The sequence below is a fragment of the Sciurus carolinensis genome, unplaced genomic scaffold (assembly GCF_902686445.1).
Source record: "Sciurus carolinensis unplaced genomic scaffold, mSciCar1.2, whole genome shotgun sequence".
Lineage (NCBI taxonomy): Eukaryota > Metazoa > Chordata > Mammalia > Rodentia > Sciuridae > Sciurus > Sciurus carolinensis.
In genome coordinates, this window is record NW_025920335.1 from 102,234 (window position 1) to 119,980 (window position 17,747).

At 40.2% G+C, this 17,747-nt stretch overlaps 1 pseudogene; it reads left to right on the plus strand.

The window, feature by feature from the left end:
- Positions 1 to 723: 723 nt before the first annotated feature.
- LOC124975611 (polypeptide N-acetylgalactosaminyltransferase 1-like) lies at positions 724 to 2,459 on the plus strand (annotated as a pseudogene).
- The last annotated feature ends 15,288 nt before the right edge of the window (positions 2,460 to 17,747 follow it).

Here is a 17,747-nt window from a genome sequence, read left to right on the forward strand (position 1 = left end):
GAGGAGGGGAGATGATAGGCAAAGCTTCATTAAAATCCATTCGTGAAACTTTCTCAGAAAGGGAACTTCATTTTCAGCCCTACTCAACCTGCACGTTAGAGAACTGCAACAGCAATACATAAGGGACTTGAATAGAAAACGTGGACGTGGCGCCTGAGCGACCTGCCGGCGGCCTTGCGGCCCGGCCAGCAGCGCTGAGGGGGCCCAGAGCGAGCGGCAGTGGCAGCGGCATGCAGGGCGGCCCCGACTAGCCGGCCGAGCCCGGGAGACCCTCCGCGGAGGCCAGGGCGGGCGCGGCGGAGGCGGGGCTCGCGTGGGGCTCGCTTGGGGCCCGCCAGGGGACCACCGGCAGTGGACGAGGAGGCGGCGGAGTGGAAGGCGGCCCGAGAGTAGCGCCCGCCTCCCCGGCTGCGCGCGGAGCGAGGAAATGTGGGACACGTGGATTTGGAATATGAATTCATTTGAAAAACCGCTTTGGGGGAAAGACTTTCACGCTCAAGGTTGAACCCTCGGACTCTATAGAAAATGTAAAAATCAAGATCCAGGATAAGGAAGGAATCTCTCCTGATCAGCAAAGGCTGATCTTTGCTGGGTGTGAACGTGATTTCTGATGAAACTGGATTGGAATCATTTTCATGATCTTTGTGTGTGTGTGTGTGTGTGTGTGTGTATATATATATATATATATTTTTTTTTTTTTTTTTTTTTTGCATTTGACTTAAAGTGCCATGAGAAAATTTGCACATTGCAAGGTGGTCTTAGCCACCTCCTTAATTTGGGTACTGTTGGATATGTTCTTGCTGCTTTACTTCAGTGAATGCAACAAATGTGATGAGAAAAAGGAGAGAGGACTTCCTGCTGGGGATGTTCTAGAGCCAGTACAAAAACCTCATGAAGGTCCTGGAGAAATGGGGAAACCAGTCGTCATTCCTAAAGAGGATCAAGAAAAGATGAAAGAAATGTTTAAAATCAATCAGTTCGATTTAATGGCAAGCGAGATGATTGCACTCAACAGATCTTTACCAGATGTTAGGTTAGAAGGGTGTAAAACAAAGGTGTATCCAGATAATCTTCCTACAACAAGTGTGGTGATTGTTTTCCATAATGAGGCTTGGAGCACACTTCTGTGAACTGTCCATAGTGTCATTAATCACTCACCAAGACACATGATAGAAGAAATTGTTCTAGTAGGTGATGCCAGTGAAAGAGACTTTTTAAAAAGACCTCTAGATAGTTATGTGAAGAAACTGAAAGTGCCAGTTCATGTAATTCGAATGGAACAGCGTTCTGGATTGATCAGAGCTAGATTGAAAGGAGCTGCAGTATCCAAAGGCCAGGTGATCACCTTCTTAGATGCTCATTGCAAGTGCACAGTATGATGGCTGGAGCCTCTCTTAGCAAGGATCAAACATGACAGGAGAACAGTGGTATGTTCTTTCATTGATGTGATCAGCGATGATACTTTTGAGTACATGGCAGGCTCTGATATGACCTATGGTGGATTCAACTGGAAGCTCAATTTTCACTGGTATCATGTTCCCCAGAGAGAAATGGACAGAAGGAAAGGTGATGGAACTCTTCCTGTCAGAACACCTACAATGGCAGGAGGCCTTTTTTCAATAGACAGAGATTACTTTCAGGAAATTGGAACATATGATGCTGGAATGGATATTTGGGGAGGAGAAAACCTAGAAATTTCCTTTAGGATTTGGCAATGTGGAGGAACTTTGGAAATTGTCACTTGCTCACATGTTGGACATGTGTTTCAGAAAGCTACCCCGTACACATTTCCAGGAGGCACAGGGCAAATTATCAATAAAAATAACAGACGACTTGCAGAAGTGTGGATGGATGAATTCAAGAATTTCTTCTATGTAATTTCTCCAGGTGTTACAAAGGTAGATTATGGGGATATATCATCAAGACTTGGTCTAAGACACAAACTACAGTGCAAACCTTTCTCTTGGTACCTGGAGAATATTTACCCTGATTCTCAAATTCCACATCACTATTTTTCATTGGGAGAGATACGAAATGTGGAAACAAATCAGTGTCTAGATAACATGGCTAGAAAAGAGAATGAAAAAGTTGGAATTTTTAATTGTCATGGTATGGGAGGCAATCAGGTTTTCTCTTATACTGCCAATAAAGAAATTAGAACAGATGACCTTTGCTTGGATGTTTCCAAACTTAATGGCCCAGTTACCATGCTCAAATGCCACAACCTAAAAGGCAACCAGCTCTGGGAGTATGACCCAGTGAAATTGACCCTGCAGCATGTGAACAGTAATCAGTGCCTGGATAAAGCCACGGAAGAGGACAGCCAGGTGCCCAGCCTTAGAGACTGCAATGGAAACCGGTCCCAGCAGTGGCTTCTTCGAAATGTCACCCTTCCAGAAATATTCTGAGACCAAATTTTTCAAAAAAGAAAAAATTAAGGATTGACTGGGCTACCTCAGCATACATTTCTGCCGCATTCTTAAGTAGCAAAAAAGGAAAAGTGCTTTCCTCCTCTGCGGGATGTAAGGTTTATCAGCCATTAAAACTCAAACTCCTCTAGCTTTTCAATAGCTGTGAACCAGCCTTCCTGTCCAAGGACGTGAAACTGCATAGTAGTGAGACTGTGCACACTGATGTTTACAAGATTGAAAGAGTCTTTCATCAAGAATCATGGGAAAGAATATTCAGACAATGAAACGGTCAACAAAATGTGCTTTCTGGAGAGCTGCACCTTTTATGGTTTGCTTGCACGTCAGTAATTTCTACTGAGTGTGCTGACAAAGAAGAGATTACCAAGATTTTTTTTCCTGATTAGAACTGGTAGCCAGTATATTAAATATTGACATAAAAGCAAATGAAAAGAACTGGAACCAGATTCAAAATCATGAAAATAACATTTTTACTACAATTAAAAAAAACTATATTAAACAGGGTTTAAACAAAATTAAAACAGAACTATGAGAAGTACAATTTGTTACAGTATAGTATCAAATTTCTATATAGATTTTATACCTCAGTGGGGAAAAATAACTGATTCCAATGACATTCATTTTGTTTTCATCTGTGATAGTCATGGATGCTTTTATTTTCCTTGGGGTGCTGAAAACGAGCTGGGAGAAAAAGCTCTTTGAACATAGTTTTAATTTCTTTCTACAATATTTTTATTTGATTTGTGGGCTGTTGGAATTGTGATTTTTTAATTGCCTTCTAAAAAATGGAGATTTAACATGATGCCTGGTCTCAACTGAACAAGTTAGATATCTCAGTTGTTCTTGGGTCAACTGGCTTACAGTCTCCCTCTCACTCTCTCTCTCTTTCCCCCTCCTTCTCTCTGTCTCTCTCCCCCCTTCTCCCACCTCTCCCTCTATTGAGGGAGGTGAGGGGAAACAGAATGAAGTCAGATAATGCCAGTAGCCACCAGGTTAAAATGGTCTGGGACATGATCCTGTCTAGAACTTGGAGATGCACAAGGACATAAGAGTGATTTGCTCTGACACCCAGCTGCTGCACCAGTTACAACCAGGCTTTGCAAGCTTGCACCTACTGTATAACTTTGGCTCAGTTGATGGCCATGCATCTTCAATCAGAATCTATATATGAATATGTGCACATATTCCTTAAGTGTATATAATTTAGAACTAAATATCTTTATGGTTAGATGAAACATCAGAAATAGGAGAGAATAACACCACAGAGGAATAGCTCAGCCTGAAGAGTGTGGCAGACCCGGCCAATAGATCTCATGTGGTTTCTTTTCTCCCTTATGTTCGTTGGATACGGTTATGGCATTTGCAGGCTTGGAGGTGAAGAACTGAAGGAAACTGGTGCTGGAGAGAGGAGCCTTATTTTTTATTATGGCAGCTTGCTATTTTTGTAATATTATGATTGAGTTGAACACAATCAAAGTACAGTAGTAACTGATCTCCCCTTCTTCCTGAATGAGTGAGCAGATGATTAAATATTGACACCAGCATCCTGGAGCGTATCCGAATGAGCAGTGTTTGGCAGCTGCCTCTATTGAAATGATGCTGTGTTTTGATTGTGGTCTGGGGCTTCAGAGCGCTGCTTGGCCTCTCCTTTCTTCCATGGAGCACTCACCATTCAAACAGGACAGATTTGGCAAAATGCTGGTTAGGTTGAGTCTTGCTTGCCTCCACTTGGTCACCTGTGTATGAATCCAATGGTTTTGTTTTGCTTTTTGTTTTTTGGTTTTTTTCCTGGCCTTTTTTTAAAAAAAAATACATACATATATATGTATATAAAACAGTTTTTAGCTGATGTTCATGAAGAGAGTGAGTACTTGGAACTTTGCCGCCAAAGAAAGGAAATCCTAAGGAAGTACATTTCTTTACGGAGCTGTGTCATGCCATCCTTTGGGCCTTCTGCTGGAAAAGTAGAATCAAGTCTCAAATAATTGCCTTTTTAATTGTATCCTCTAGTATTATAGATGTAGGACAGTACTGTATCATACTCTGTGAATGTAAAACCTCTTGTACTTCCTTTATGATACGTAATAGTGACTGTGCTTTATCAGAGCTGTTTTTAATGATATTACCCTAGAATGTTTTCTTTTCAGATGATGATTGAGAAGCTAATAAAAAAAAATGGTGCCAGGTATCACAACAGTAACAGAATTTTGCTGTTTTCTCGGGTTTTGTTTTGGTTTTGTTTTTTTACTCCCCCGCCCCTTTTTTTAATAGAGTGTGCTGGATGTCTCTATAATTTTGTTCAGATGACTGCAGAACCTGGAAAAGCTGTTGCTGCTATTGATGCATAACATACTGCTATTATTGGTCTTTTTATATAAATATAAATATATATATACATATATATATAATTTGAATTTTTGGAAACTTTAGCTGTGCTGTCAACTTTGGAAAAAGTATCCCAGTTTACCATGTTGAGTTGGCATTGTACAGAAATTAACAGTCATATTGGTCTAGAAACGTTAAACTTAATTTTTTTCCATTTGTACAGGGGTAATACACTGTATTAAATATGTAAGGTCTTATCTACATGGGTTTGATTACAGAAACTAATAAAGTATTCTCTAAATAATGAAAAAAAAAAGAAAACGTGGACGTATGGTCGATCCAAGATGGTGGACTAGAGGGTGACTGCATCTCCAGTCGCTCCAGAACCCAGGATTCAAGAAGAGGAGGCATTGAGGGACTCATACTAAAATAGAGTCACGGGGTGAGTCTCCCCCACCAGGTGAAGCTCTGCCTGGGAGGCAGGCCCAGATAGGGGTGGCTTATTAGAGCTGGACGGGCAGTTAGAGTCTACCCCTGGTAGCCCTGCTCACTCCGGCGGTGGGTTCTTTCCACATGGCCAGCTTCTGGGAGCAGTCCCCCCAGTGAGAGTCTTTCTGCACAGAGCCAGCTCCAAGCTCTGGAACCAGTAGCGGACTAGGGGCAGCTTTCTTTGGAAGCACTGCATTATCAAGTTCCTCCAAGACTTCAGGCTACTGAAGGCTGGGAGGTGATACACTGGAAATCTACAGGGACACTATAAGTCAATAGAGGAAATCTGCAATATCTCAGAGTCCCACTGACATCTGACCAATGTGAGAAAACAGGGGAAGAAAATGTCCCAAACAAACCTAGATACTATATCAATAAAACCCAATGACAGCACAGAAGAAGAAATGTCAGGAAGGGAGCTCAGAATGTACATAATGAAAGCAATCAGGGAAGAAAATGAGGAGATGGAAGAGCAAATGCAGGCATTGAAGGAGGAGATGAAAGAGCAAATGCAGGTATTAAATGATTGCACCAATCAACAGTTAAAAGTGCAAATACGGGAAGCAAAAGATCATTTCAATAAAGAGTTAGAGATACTGAAAAAAGAAAAGCAAACAGAAATCCTTGAAATGAAAGAAACAATAAACCAATTTAAAAACTCCATAGAAAGCATAACCAATAGGATAGAACACCTGGAAGACAGAACCTCAGACATTGAAGACAAAATATTTAATCTTGAAAACAAAGTTGCACAAACAGAGAAGATGGTAAGAAATCATGAACAGAATCTACAAGAATTATGGGATATCATGAAAAGTCCAAATTTAAGAATTATTGGGATTGAGGAAGGCTTAGAGAAACAAACCAAAGGAATGAACCATCTATTCAATGAAATAATATCAGAAAATTTCCCAAATCTGAAGAATGAAATGGAAAACCAAGTGCAAGAGGCTTATAGGACTCCAAATACACAAAATTACAACAGACCCACACCAAGGCACATTATAATGAAAATACCTAACATACAAAAGAAAGACAGAATATTAAAGGCCACGAGACAAAAGAATCAATTCACATTCAGGGGAAAACCAATAAGAATATCAGCAGATTTTTCAATCCACACCTTAAAAGCTAGAAGGACCTGGAGCAACATTTAACAAGCCCTGAAAGAAAATGGATGCCAACTAAATCTTATACCCAGCAATACTTACTTTCAGAGAAAGTAAGAGAAAGCAATTATAAAATTTATCTGGAAGAATAAAAAACCCAGAATAGCTAAAACAATCCTCAGTAGAAAGAGCAAAGCAGTGGGTATAGCAATACCAGATCTACAACTCTATCACAGAGCAATAGTAACAAAAACGGCATGGTATTGGTACCAAAATCGACTGGTAGATCAATGGTACAGAATAGAGGACATGTACACAAACCCAAATAAATACAATTTTCTCATACTAGACTAAGGGGCCAAAAATATGCAATGGAGAAAAGATAGCTTCTTCCACAAATGGTACTGGGAAAACTAGAAAACCATAGGCAACAGAATGAAATTAAACCCCTATCTGTCACCCTGCACAAAACTCAAATCAAAATGGATCAAGGACCTCGGAATCAGAACAGAGACCCTGCATCTTATAGAAGAAAAAGTAGGTCCAAATCTTCAACTTGTTGGCTTAGGATCAGACTTCCTTAACAGGACTCCCATAGCACAAGAAATAAAAGCAAAAATCAATAACTGGAATAGATTCAAACTTAAAAGCTTTCTATCAGCAAAGGAAACTATCAGTAATGTGAAGAGAGAGCCTACAGAGTGGGAGAATATCTTTGCCAAACTTACTTCAGATAGAGCGCTAATTTCCAGAATATATAAAAACTCAAAAAACTCTACACAAAGAATACAAATAATCCAATCAACAAATGCGATAAGGAAATGAACAGACACTTCACAGTAGGAGATCTACAAGCAATATACAGATATATGAAAAAATGTTCAAAATCTCTAGTAATTAGAGAAATGCAAATCAAAACTACCCTAAGATTCCATCTCAACTCAATTAGAATGGCGATTATCAACAACACAAGCAACAATAGGTGTTGGTGAGGATGTGGGGAGAAAGGTACACTCAAACATTGCTGGAGGGGTTGCAAATTAGTGCAGCCACTCTGGAAAGCAGTATGGAGATTCCTCAGAAAACTTGGAATGGAACCACCATTTGACCCAGCTATCCCACTCCTTGGTCTATACCCAAAGGAGTTAAAATCAGCATACTACAGAGATACAGACACATCAATGTTCATTGCTGCTCAATTCGCCATAGCCAGATTGTGGAATCAACCTAGATGCCCTTCAGTTGAAGAAAGGATAAAGAAACTGTGGCATATATATACAATGGAATTCTACTCTACCATGAAGAATGATAAATTTATGGCATTTGCATGCAAATGGATGAAATAGGAGGATATCATGCTCAGTGAGATAACACAATCTCAAAAAAATAAAGGACGAATGATCTCGCTGATAAGCGGATGAGGACATATAATGGGGGGTGGGAGGGGTTAGTGTTAGGGTTAGGGATAGTTTTAGGGCTAGGGATAAGGAGGGTGGTAAGAATGGAGGAAGGAAGGACTGTATAGAGGGAAAAGAAGGGTGGGAGGGGTGGATGGGAAGGGAAAAAATAACAGAATGATCAAAAAACATTACCCTATGTAAATTTATGATTACATAAATGATATCCATTGACTCCATGTACAAAGAAACAACATGTATCCCATTTGTTTACAATAAAAAATTACTTATTGAAAAAAAGAAAAGAAATACATAAGGAACTTGCCTAGAAAACCTGGAGGTAGAGTGCTCAGATGTTGGGGGCAGAGTGGGATAGAGGAAAAGAGAAAATACACCGAGTTTCATGGAAATCCAGTCATGTACTTGCTCAGAATAATGTCTTCAGTTGCAGCCTAACACTGCATGCACATGGAAAGCTTAATTCATGGAAAGTGAAACAGTTTGTTATAACAGAAGCACTGTGTATGGTGGAACCACCACATCTGCAGTGCAAAGTGGGTATGAGGAGGGGAGATGATAGGCAAAGATTCATTGAAATCCATTCGTGAAACTTTCTCAGAAAAACAACTTGAATTTCAGCCCTATTCTACCTGCACGTTAGAGTAATGCAAGAGAAATAAATAAGAGCTTGGCTAGAAAACCGGAGGTACAGTCCTCATGTGTTGGGGGCACAGTGGATTTAAGGAAAAGAGAAAATACCCAGAGTTTAATGGAAATTGATTTGTGCATTTGCTCAGAAAATGCTCTTCAGTTGCTGGCTAACACTGCGTGCATAGGAAAAGCTCAATTCATGGAAATCAAAGCAGTTTATTATAACAGAAGCACCATGCATGGTGGAATCACCACAACATCTGAGCTAAGTGGGTATGAGGAGTGGAGATGGTAGGCAAAGTTTCACTTAAATCCATTCGTGAAGATTTCTCAGAAAAGCAAACCTGGAGGTAGAATGCTCAGATGTTTGGGGCAGAGTGGGATTGAGGAAAAGAGAAAATATCCAGAGTTTCATGGATATCCTGTAGTGCATTTTATCAGAAAGAGCTCTTCAGTTGCAGTCTAACCCCGCGTGCATAGGGAAAACTCAATACATGGAAATCTAAACTGTTATATCAGAAGCACTGTACATGGTGGAACCACCACTTCTGCAGAACAAAGTTGGTATGAGGAGGGAAGATGATAGGCAGTTTCACTGAAATCCATTAGTAAATATTTCTCAGAAAATCAACTTCAATTTCAGCCTTATTCAACCTGCGTGTGAGAGTACTGCAAGAGGAATACATAAGGGGCTTGCCTAGAAAAGGTGGAGGAAGAGTGCTCAGATGTTGGGGACAGAGTGGGATAGAGCAAAAGGGATAATACCCAGAGTTCATGGAAATGCAGTCGTGCATTTGCTCACAAAATGCTCTTCAGTTGCAGCCTAACTCTGAGTTCATGAGTAAAGCTCAATTTATGGAAATCGAAAGTTTGTTATAACAGAAGCACCCTGCCTTGTGGAACCACCTCATCTCTGGAGCAACGTGGGTATGAGGAGTGGAGATGACAGTCAAAGTTCCATTGAAATCCATACGTGAAACTTTCTCAGAAAAGCAACTTCAAATTCAGAACTATTCAACCTGTACGTTAGAGTACTGCAAGAGCAATACATAAGGGGATTTCCTAGAAAACCTCAGTACTCTAACATGAGGTAGAGTACTCAGATTGTGGGTTCAGAGTGGGATTGAGTAAAAGAGAAAATATGCAGACTTTCATTAAAATCCATTCCTGTATTAACTCAGAAAATGAATTTCAGTTGCAGCCTAACACTACGTGCACAGGGAAAGCTAAATTCATGGAAGTCAAAACATTTTGTTATAACAGAAGCACTGTGCATTGAGGAACCACAACATCTGCAGAGCAAAGTGGGTATGAAGTGGGGAGTTGATAGAAAAATTTCATTGAAATACATTCGTGAATCTTTCTCAGTAAAGCAACTTCAATTTCAGCCCTATAGAACCTGCACGTTAGAGTACTGCAACAGCAATACATAAGGGGCTTACCCAAAAAACCTGGAGGTAGATTGCTCAGATATTTGGGGCAGAGTGGGATCGAGGAAAAGAGAAAATAACCAGAGTTTCATGGAAATCCAGTCGTGCATTTGCTCAGAAAACGCTCTTCAGTAGCTGCCTAACAATGAGTGCATAGGGAAAGCTCAATTGATGGAAATCAAAATAGTTTGTTATACCAAAAGTACCGTGCATGGTGGAACCACACAATCTGCAGAGCAAAGTGGGAATGAGGAGTGGTAATGATAGGCAAAGTTTGAATGTATCTATTTTGGAAACATTCTCAGAAAATCAAATTCAATTTCAGTCCTATTCAACCTGCACATTAGAGTACTGCAAGAGAAATACATAAGGGGCTGGCCTCGGAAACCTGGAAGTAGAGTGCTCAGATATATAGGGCATACTAGAATAGAGGAAAAGATAAAATACCCAGAGTTTCATGGAAATACAGTCATGCATTTACTCAGAAAACCTTCTTCAGTTGCAGCCTAACACTGCGTGCACAGGGAAAGCTCAATTCATGGAAATTGAAACAGTTTGTTATAACAGAAGCACAGTGCATGGTGGAACCACGAGATCTGTGGAGCAAAGAGGGTTTGAGGAGTGGAGATGACAGGCAAAGTTTCATTGAAATCCATTTATGAAACTTTCTCAGAAAAGCAACTTCAATTTCAGCCCTATTGAACATCCAGGTTAGAGTACTGCAACAGCAATACATAAGGGGCTTGCCTTGAAAACTGTGAGATAGTGTGCTCAGATGATGGGGGCAAAGTGGGATCGAGGAAAAGAGAAAATACCCAGACATTCATGGAAATCCAATCGTACATTTGCTCAGAAAACGCACTTCAGTTGCAGCCTAACACTGAGTTCATAGGGAAAGCTCAATTAATGGAAATCAAAATAGTTTGCTATAACAGAAGCACCGTGCGTTGGGGAACAACCTCATCTGCAAAGCAAAGTGGAAATGAGGAGGGGTGATGATAGGCAAATTTTTATTGATATCCATTTGTGAAACTTTCTCAGAAAACCAACTTAATTTTCAGCCCTATTCAACGTACACATTAGACTACTGCAACAGCAAAACATAAGGAGCTTGCCTGAAAAACCTGGAGGTAGAGTGCTCAGATACTTGGGGCAGAGTGGGATTGAGGAAAAGAGAAAAAACCCAGAGTGTCAGGGAAACCCAGTCATGCATTTGCTCAGAAAGTGCTCTTCATTTGTAGCCTAACACTGCTTGCACAGGGAAAGCGTAATTCATGGAAATCGAAAGAGTTTGTTAAAATAGAAGCACTGTGCATGGTGGAACCATGACATCTGCGGAGCAAAGAGGATTTTAGGAGCAGAGATGATAGGCAAAATTTCATTGAAATCCATTCATGAAATTTTCTCAGAAAAGCAACTTCAATTTCAGCCCTATTCAACATGCACATTATAGTACTGCAGCAGCAATATATAAGGGTCTTACCTAGAACAACTGAAGGTAGACTGCTCAGATAATGGGGGTAGAATAGGATTGAGGAAAAGAGAAAATACCCAGATTTTAATGGAAATCCAGTCACGCATTTGCTCAGAACTGCTCTTCACTTCCAGCCTAGCACTGAGTGCATAGGGAAAGCTCAATTTATGGAAATGTAAATGGTTTGTGATAACAGAAGCACAGTGCGTGGTGGAACCAACACATCTGTGGAGCAGTGTGGGAATGAGGACGGGAGATGATAGGCAAAGTTTATTGAAATCCATTCCTGAAACTTTCTCAGAAAAGCAACTTCAATTACAGCCCTATTCAAGCTGCACATTAGAGTATTGCAAGAGCAATACATAGGGACTTGCCTCAGAAACCTGGAGGTAGAGTACTCAGATACATAGGGCAGAGTGGGATCGAGGAAAAGAGAAAAAACCAGATTTTCATTGATATCCAGTCATTCGTTTGCTCAGAAAACGCTCTTCAGTTGCAGCCTAACACTGCGTACCTAGGGAAAGCTCAATTCATGGAATTTGAAACAGTTTGTTATCAGAGAAGCATGTGCATGGTGGAACCACCACATATGCAGAGCAAAGTGTGTATGAAAAGGGGAGGTGATAGGAAAAATTTCATTGAAATCCATTCGTGAATCTTTCTCAGAAAAGCAACTTTGATTTCAGCCCTATTTAGCCTGCATCTTAGAATACTGCAAGAGAGATACATAAGGGGCTTTTCTAGGAAACCTGGGGGTAGAGTGCTCAGATGTTAGGGGCAGAGTGGGATCCAGGATAATAGAAAACACCCAGAGCGTCATGGAAATCCAGTCGTGCATTTGCTCAGAAAACGCTCTTCAGTTGCAGCCAAACACTGATTTCCAATTCAGGGAAATCGACACAGTTTGTTATAACAGAAGCACTGTGCAAGCTGCAACAACGACATCTGCGGAGCAAAGTAGGTATGAGAAGGGGAGGTGATACGCAAAGTTTCATTGAAATTCATTCCTGAAACTTTCTCAGAAAAGCAACTACAATTTCAGCCCTATCAACCTGCACGTTAGAATACTGCAACAGGAAAACCTAAGGGCTTGCCTAGAAAACCTGGAGGTAGAGTCCTCAGATGTTTGAGGCAGAGTGGGATTGTGGAAAAGAGTAAATACCTACAGTTTCATGGAAATCCACTCGTGCATTTGCTCAGAATATGATCTTCAGTTCCAGTCTAACACTGCATGCACAGGGAAAGCTCACTTCATGGATATCAAAATAGTTTGTTATAACAGAAGCACCATGCATTGTGGCACAACCTCATCTGCAGAGCAAAGTGTGAATGAGGAGGGGAGATGTAGGCAAATTTTCATTGATATCCATTTGTGAAACTTTCTCAGAAAACCAACACTGTTTTCAAAACTATTCAACCTACACATTAGACTATTGCAACAGCAAAACATAAGGGGCTTGCCTAGAAAACCTGGAAGTAGAGTGCTCAGGTGTTCGGGGCAGAGTGGGATTGAGGAAAAGAGAAAATACCCAGCGTGTCATGGAAATCCAGTCGTGCATTTGTTCAGAAATTGCTCTTCATTTGCAGCCTACCGCTGCGTACTTAAGGTTCACTTCATGGAAATTGAAATAGTTTGTTATAAAGGAAGCACCATGCAGGGTGGAACCACCACATATACGGATCAAAGTGGGTATGAGGAGTGGAGCTGAAAGGCAAAGTTTCATTGAAATTCATTTGTGAAATTTGCTCAGAATTCGCTCTTCATTTGCAGCCTAACACTGCATGCATAGGGAAAGCTCAACTCATGGAAATCGATACAGTTTGTTATAACAGAAGCACACTGAATGGTGGAACCACCAATTCTGGGTAGAAAATTGGGTATGAGGAGGGGAGATGATAGGCAATGTTTAATTGAAATCCATTCCTGAAACTTTCTCACAAAAGCACCTTCAATTTCAGCCCCATTCAACCTGCACATTAGAGTACTGCAAGAGAAATACATAGGGAGCTTGCCTAGGAAAACTGGAGTTAGAGTCTCAGATGTTGGGGCACAGTGGGATAGAGGAATAGAGAAAATACCCAGAGTTTCATGGAAATCCAGTCGGGCATTTGCTCAGAAAACGCTCTTCAGTTGCAGCCAAACATTGATTTCCAATTCAGGGAAATTGACACAGTTTGTTATAACAGAAGCACTGTTCAAGCTGCAACAACGAATCTGCGGAGGAAAGTAGGTATGAGAAGGGGAGGTGATACGCAAAATTTCATTGAAATCCATTCGTGAAACTTTCTCAGAAAAGCAACTTCAATTTCAGCTCTATTCAACCTGCACATTAGAGTACTGCAACAGGAATACATAAGGCCTTGCCTAAAAAACCTGGAGATAGAGTCCTCAGATGTTCGGGGCAGAGTGGGATAGTGGAAAAGAGAAAATACCTAGAGTTTCATGGAAATCCACTCGTGCATTTGCTCAGAAAACGCTCTACAGGCTCAATTCATGGAAATTGAAACAGTTCGTTATAACAAAAGTACAGTGCATGGTGGAACAACCACATCTGTGGAACAAATTTGGTATGAGGAGGGGAGATAACAGCAAAGTTTTATAGAAATCCATTCGTGAAACCTTCTCAGAAAAGCAACTTCAATATCAGCTCTATTCAACCTGCAAGTTAGAGTACTGCAAGATCAATAGATAAGGGGCTTGCCTAGGAAACCTGGAGGTAGAGTGCTCAGATGTTTGGGGCAGAGTGGGATCCAGAACGGAGAAAATACCAAGAGTTTCATGGAAATCCACGCGTGCATTTGCTCAGAAAATGCTCTTCGTTACAACCTAACACTTTGTGCATAGGGAAAGCTCTATTCATGCAAATCGATACAGTTTGTTATAATAGAAGCAGCGTGCATGGTGGAAACACTTCTTCTGTGTAGCAAAGTCGGTATGAGGAGGGAACATCATAGGCAAAGTTTCACTGAAATACATTCCTGAAACTTTCTCAGAAAAACACGTTCAATTTCAGCCCTATTCAACATGCACATTACAGTAGTGCAAGATAAATACATAGGGAGCTTGCCTAAGAAACCTGGAGTTAGACTGCTCAGAAGTTGAGGACACAGTAGGATAGAAGAAAAGAGAATATACCCAGAATTTCATGGAAATCCATTTGTACATTTGCTTAGAAAACGCTCCTCAGTTGCAGCCAACACTGAGTGCATAGGGAAAGCTCAATTAATGGTAATTGAAATAGTTTGTTATAACAGAAGCACCGTGCGTTGTGGAACCCCCTCATCTGTGGATCAAAGTGGGAATGAGGAGGGGAGATTATAGAAAAAGTTTCATAGATATCCATTTGTGAAATTTTCTCAGAAAATCAACTTCAATTTCAGCACTTTTCAACCTTCATGTTAGAGTACTTCAAGAGCAATACATAAGGGGCTTGTCAAAGAACCCTGGTGGTAGAGTGCTCAGGTGTTGGGGGCAGAGTGGAATCTAGGAAAAGAGAAAATACCCAGAGTTTCATGAAAATTCAGTGGTGCATTTGCTCAGAAAACGCAATTCAGTTGCTTCCTAAAAGTGCGTGCATAAGGAAAGCTCAATTCATGGAATACGAAACAGTTTGTTATAACAGAAGCACCGTGCATGGTGGAACCACCACATCTGCAGTGCAAAGAGGGAATGAGGAGGGGAGATGATAGGGAAAGTTTCATTGAAATCCATTCGTGAAACTTTCTCAGAAAAGCAACTGCAATTTCAGCCCTTTTCAACCTGCACGTTAGAGAACTGCAAGAGCAATACGTACAAGGCTTGTTTAGAAAACGTAGAGAGAGAATGCTCAGATGTTGGGAGCAGAGTGGGAATGAGGAAAAGAGAAAGTACTCCATGTTTTATGGAAATGCAGTTGTGAATTTTCTCAGACAACACTCTTCAGTTGCAGCCTAACACTGCGTGCAAAGGGAAAGCACAATTCATGGAAATTGAAACAGTTTGTTATAACAGAAGCACCGTGCATAATGGCATCACCACTTCCACAGAGGAAAGTGACTATGAGAAGGGGAGATGATAGGCAAACTTTCTTTGAAATCCATTAGTGAAAATTTCTCTGAAAAGCAAATTCAATTTCAGCCCCTTTCAACCTGCACTTTAGAGTACTGCATCAGCAATATATAAGGTGATTTCTTGAAATCCTGGAAGTAGAGTGCTCAGATATCTGGGGACGAATGGGATCGAGGGAAACAGAAAATTCCCCGAGTTTCATGGAATCCAGTTGTGCATTTGCACAAAAAGCGTCTTTAGTTGCAGCCTAACTCTGTGTGCATAGGAAAAGCTCAATTCATGGAAATCGAAACAGTTTGTTTTAACAGAAGATCCATGCGTGGTGGAACCACCACTTCTGCGGAGCAAAGTGGGTAGAAGGAGGTGAAATGATAGGCAAAGTTTCATTGAAATCCATTTGTGAAACTTTCTCAGAAATTCAAATTCAATTTCATCGCTGTTCAACCTGCACGTTAGAGTACTGCAGGAGAAACATAAAAGGAGCTTGGCTAGATAATCTGGAGGTAGAGTGCTCAGATGTTGGGTGCAGAGTGGGATCTAGGCAAGGAGAAAATACATAGAGTTTCATGGAAATCCATTCGTGCTTTTGTGGAGAAATGCTCTTCAGGTGCCATCTAACAGTGCATGCCTTCTCTAAAATAGACCATATTTTATGCCACAAAGCTACTGTTAGCAAATACAAGAAGATAGAGATACTACCTTGTACTCTATCAGATCATAATGGATTGAAATTAGAAATAAATGACAGAATAAAAAACAGAAACTTCTCCAATACCTGGAGACTAAATAATACACTATTATATGATGAATGGATAACAGAAGACATCAGGAGGGAAATAAAAAATTCATAGAAGTAAACGAGAACAAAGACACATCATATCAAAATCTCTGGGACACTATGAAAGCAGTACTTAGAGGAAGATTTATTTCATGGGGTGCATTCAAAACAAGAAGTAGAAATCAACAAATAAATGACTTAACACTACAGCTCAAAGCACTAGAAAAAGAAGAGCAGACCAATACCAAAAGTAGTAGAAGACAGGAAATAGTTAAAATCAGAGCCGAAATCAACGAAATCGAAACAAAAGAAGCAATCGGAAAAATTAACAAAATAAATAGTTGGTTCTTTGAAAAAATAAATAAAATTGATAACCCTTAGCCACACTAACAAAGAGAAAGAGGGAGAAAACTCAAATTACTAAAATTCGGAATGAACAAGGAAACATCACAACAGACACGAGTGAAATACAAAACATAATTAGAAGCTATTTTGAAAATCTATACTCCAACAAAACAGAAAACCTCGAAGACATCAACAAATTTCTAGAGACATATGAACTACCTAAACTGAACGAGGAGGACATACACAACTTAAATAAACCAATTTCAAGCAATGAAATAGAAGAAGTCATCAAAAGCCTACCAACAAAGAAAAGTCCAGGACCAGATGGGTTCTCAGCCGAGTTCTACAAAACCTTAAAAGAAGAGCTCATTCCAATACTCCTCAAACTATTCCATGAAATAGAAGAGGAGGGAACCCTACCAAACTCGTTCTATGAAGCCAATATCACCCTGATACCTAAACCAGACAGAGACACATTGAGGAAAGAAAATTTCAGACCAATATCCTTAATGAACATCGATGCAAAAATTCTCAACAAAATTTTAGCAAATCGCATACAAATATATATTAAAAAGATAGTGCACCACGATCAAGTGGGTTTTATCCCAGGGATGCAAGGTTGGTTCAACATTCGGAAATCAATAAATGTCATTCACCATATCAACAGACTTAAAGTTAAGAATCACATGATTATTTCAATAGATGCAGAAAAAGCATTCGATAAAATACAGCATCCCTTCATGCTCAAAACACTAGAAAAAATTGAGGTAGTGGGAACATTCCTAAACATTATAAAGGCAATCTACGCTAAGCCCATGGCTAATATCATTCTAAATGGTGAAAAACTGAAAGCGTTCCCCCTAAAAACTGGAACAAGGCAGGGATGCCCTCTTTCACCGCTTCTATTCAACATCGTCCTTGAGACTCTAGCCAGAGCAATCAGACAAACCAAAGAAATTAAAGGGATACGAATAGGAAAAGAAGAACTCAAACTATCCCTGTTCGCTGATGACATGATTATATATTTAGAGGAACCTGGAAATTCCACCAGAAAACTTTTAGAACTCATAAGTGAATTCAGTAAAGTAGCAGGTTACAAGATCAATGCTCATAAATCCAATGCATTTTTATACATAAGTGATGAATCTTCAGAAAGAGAAATTAGGAAAACTACCCCATTCACAATAGCATCGAAAAAAATAAAATACTTGGGAATCAATCTCACAAAAGAGGTGAAAGACCTCTACAATGAGAACTACAGAACACTAAAGA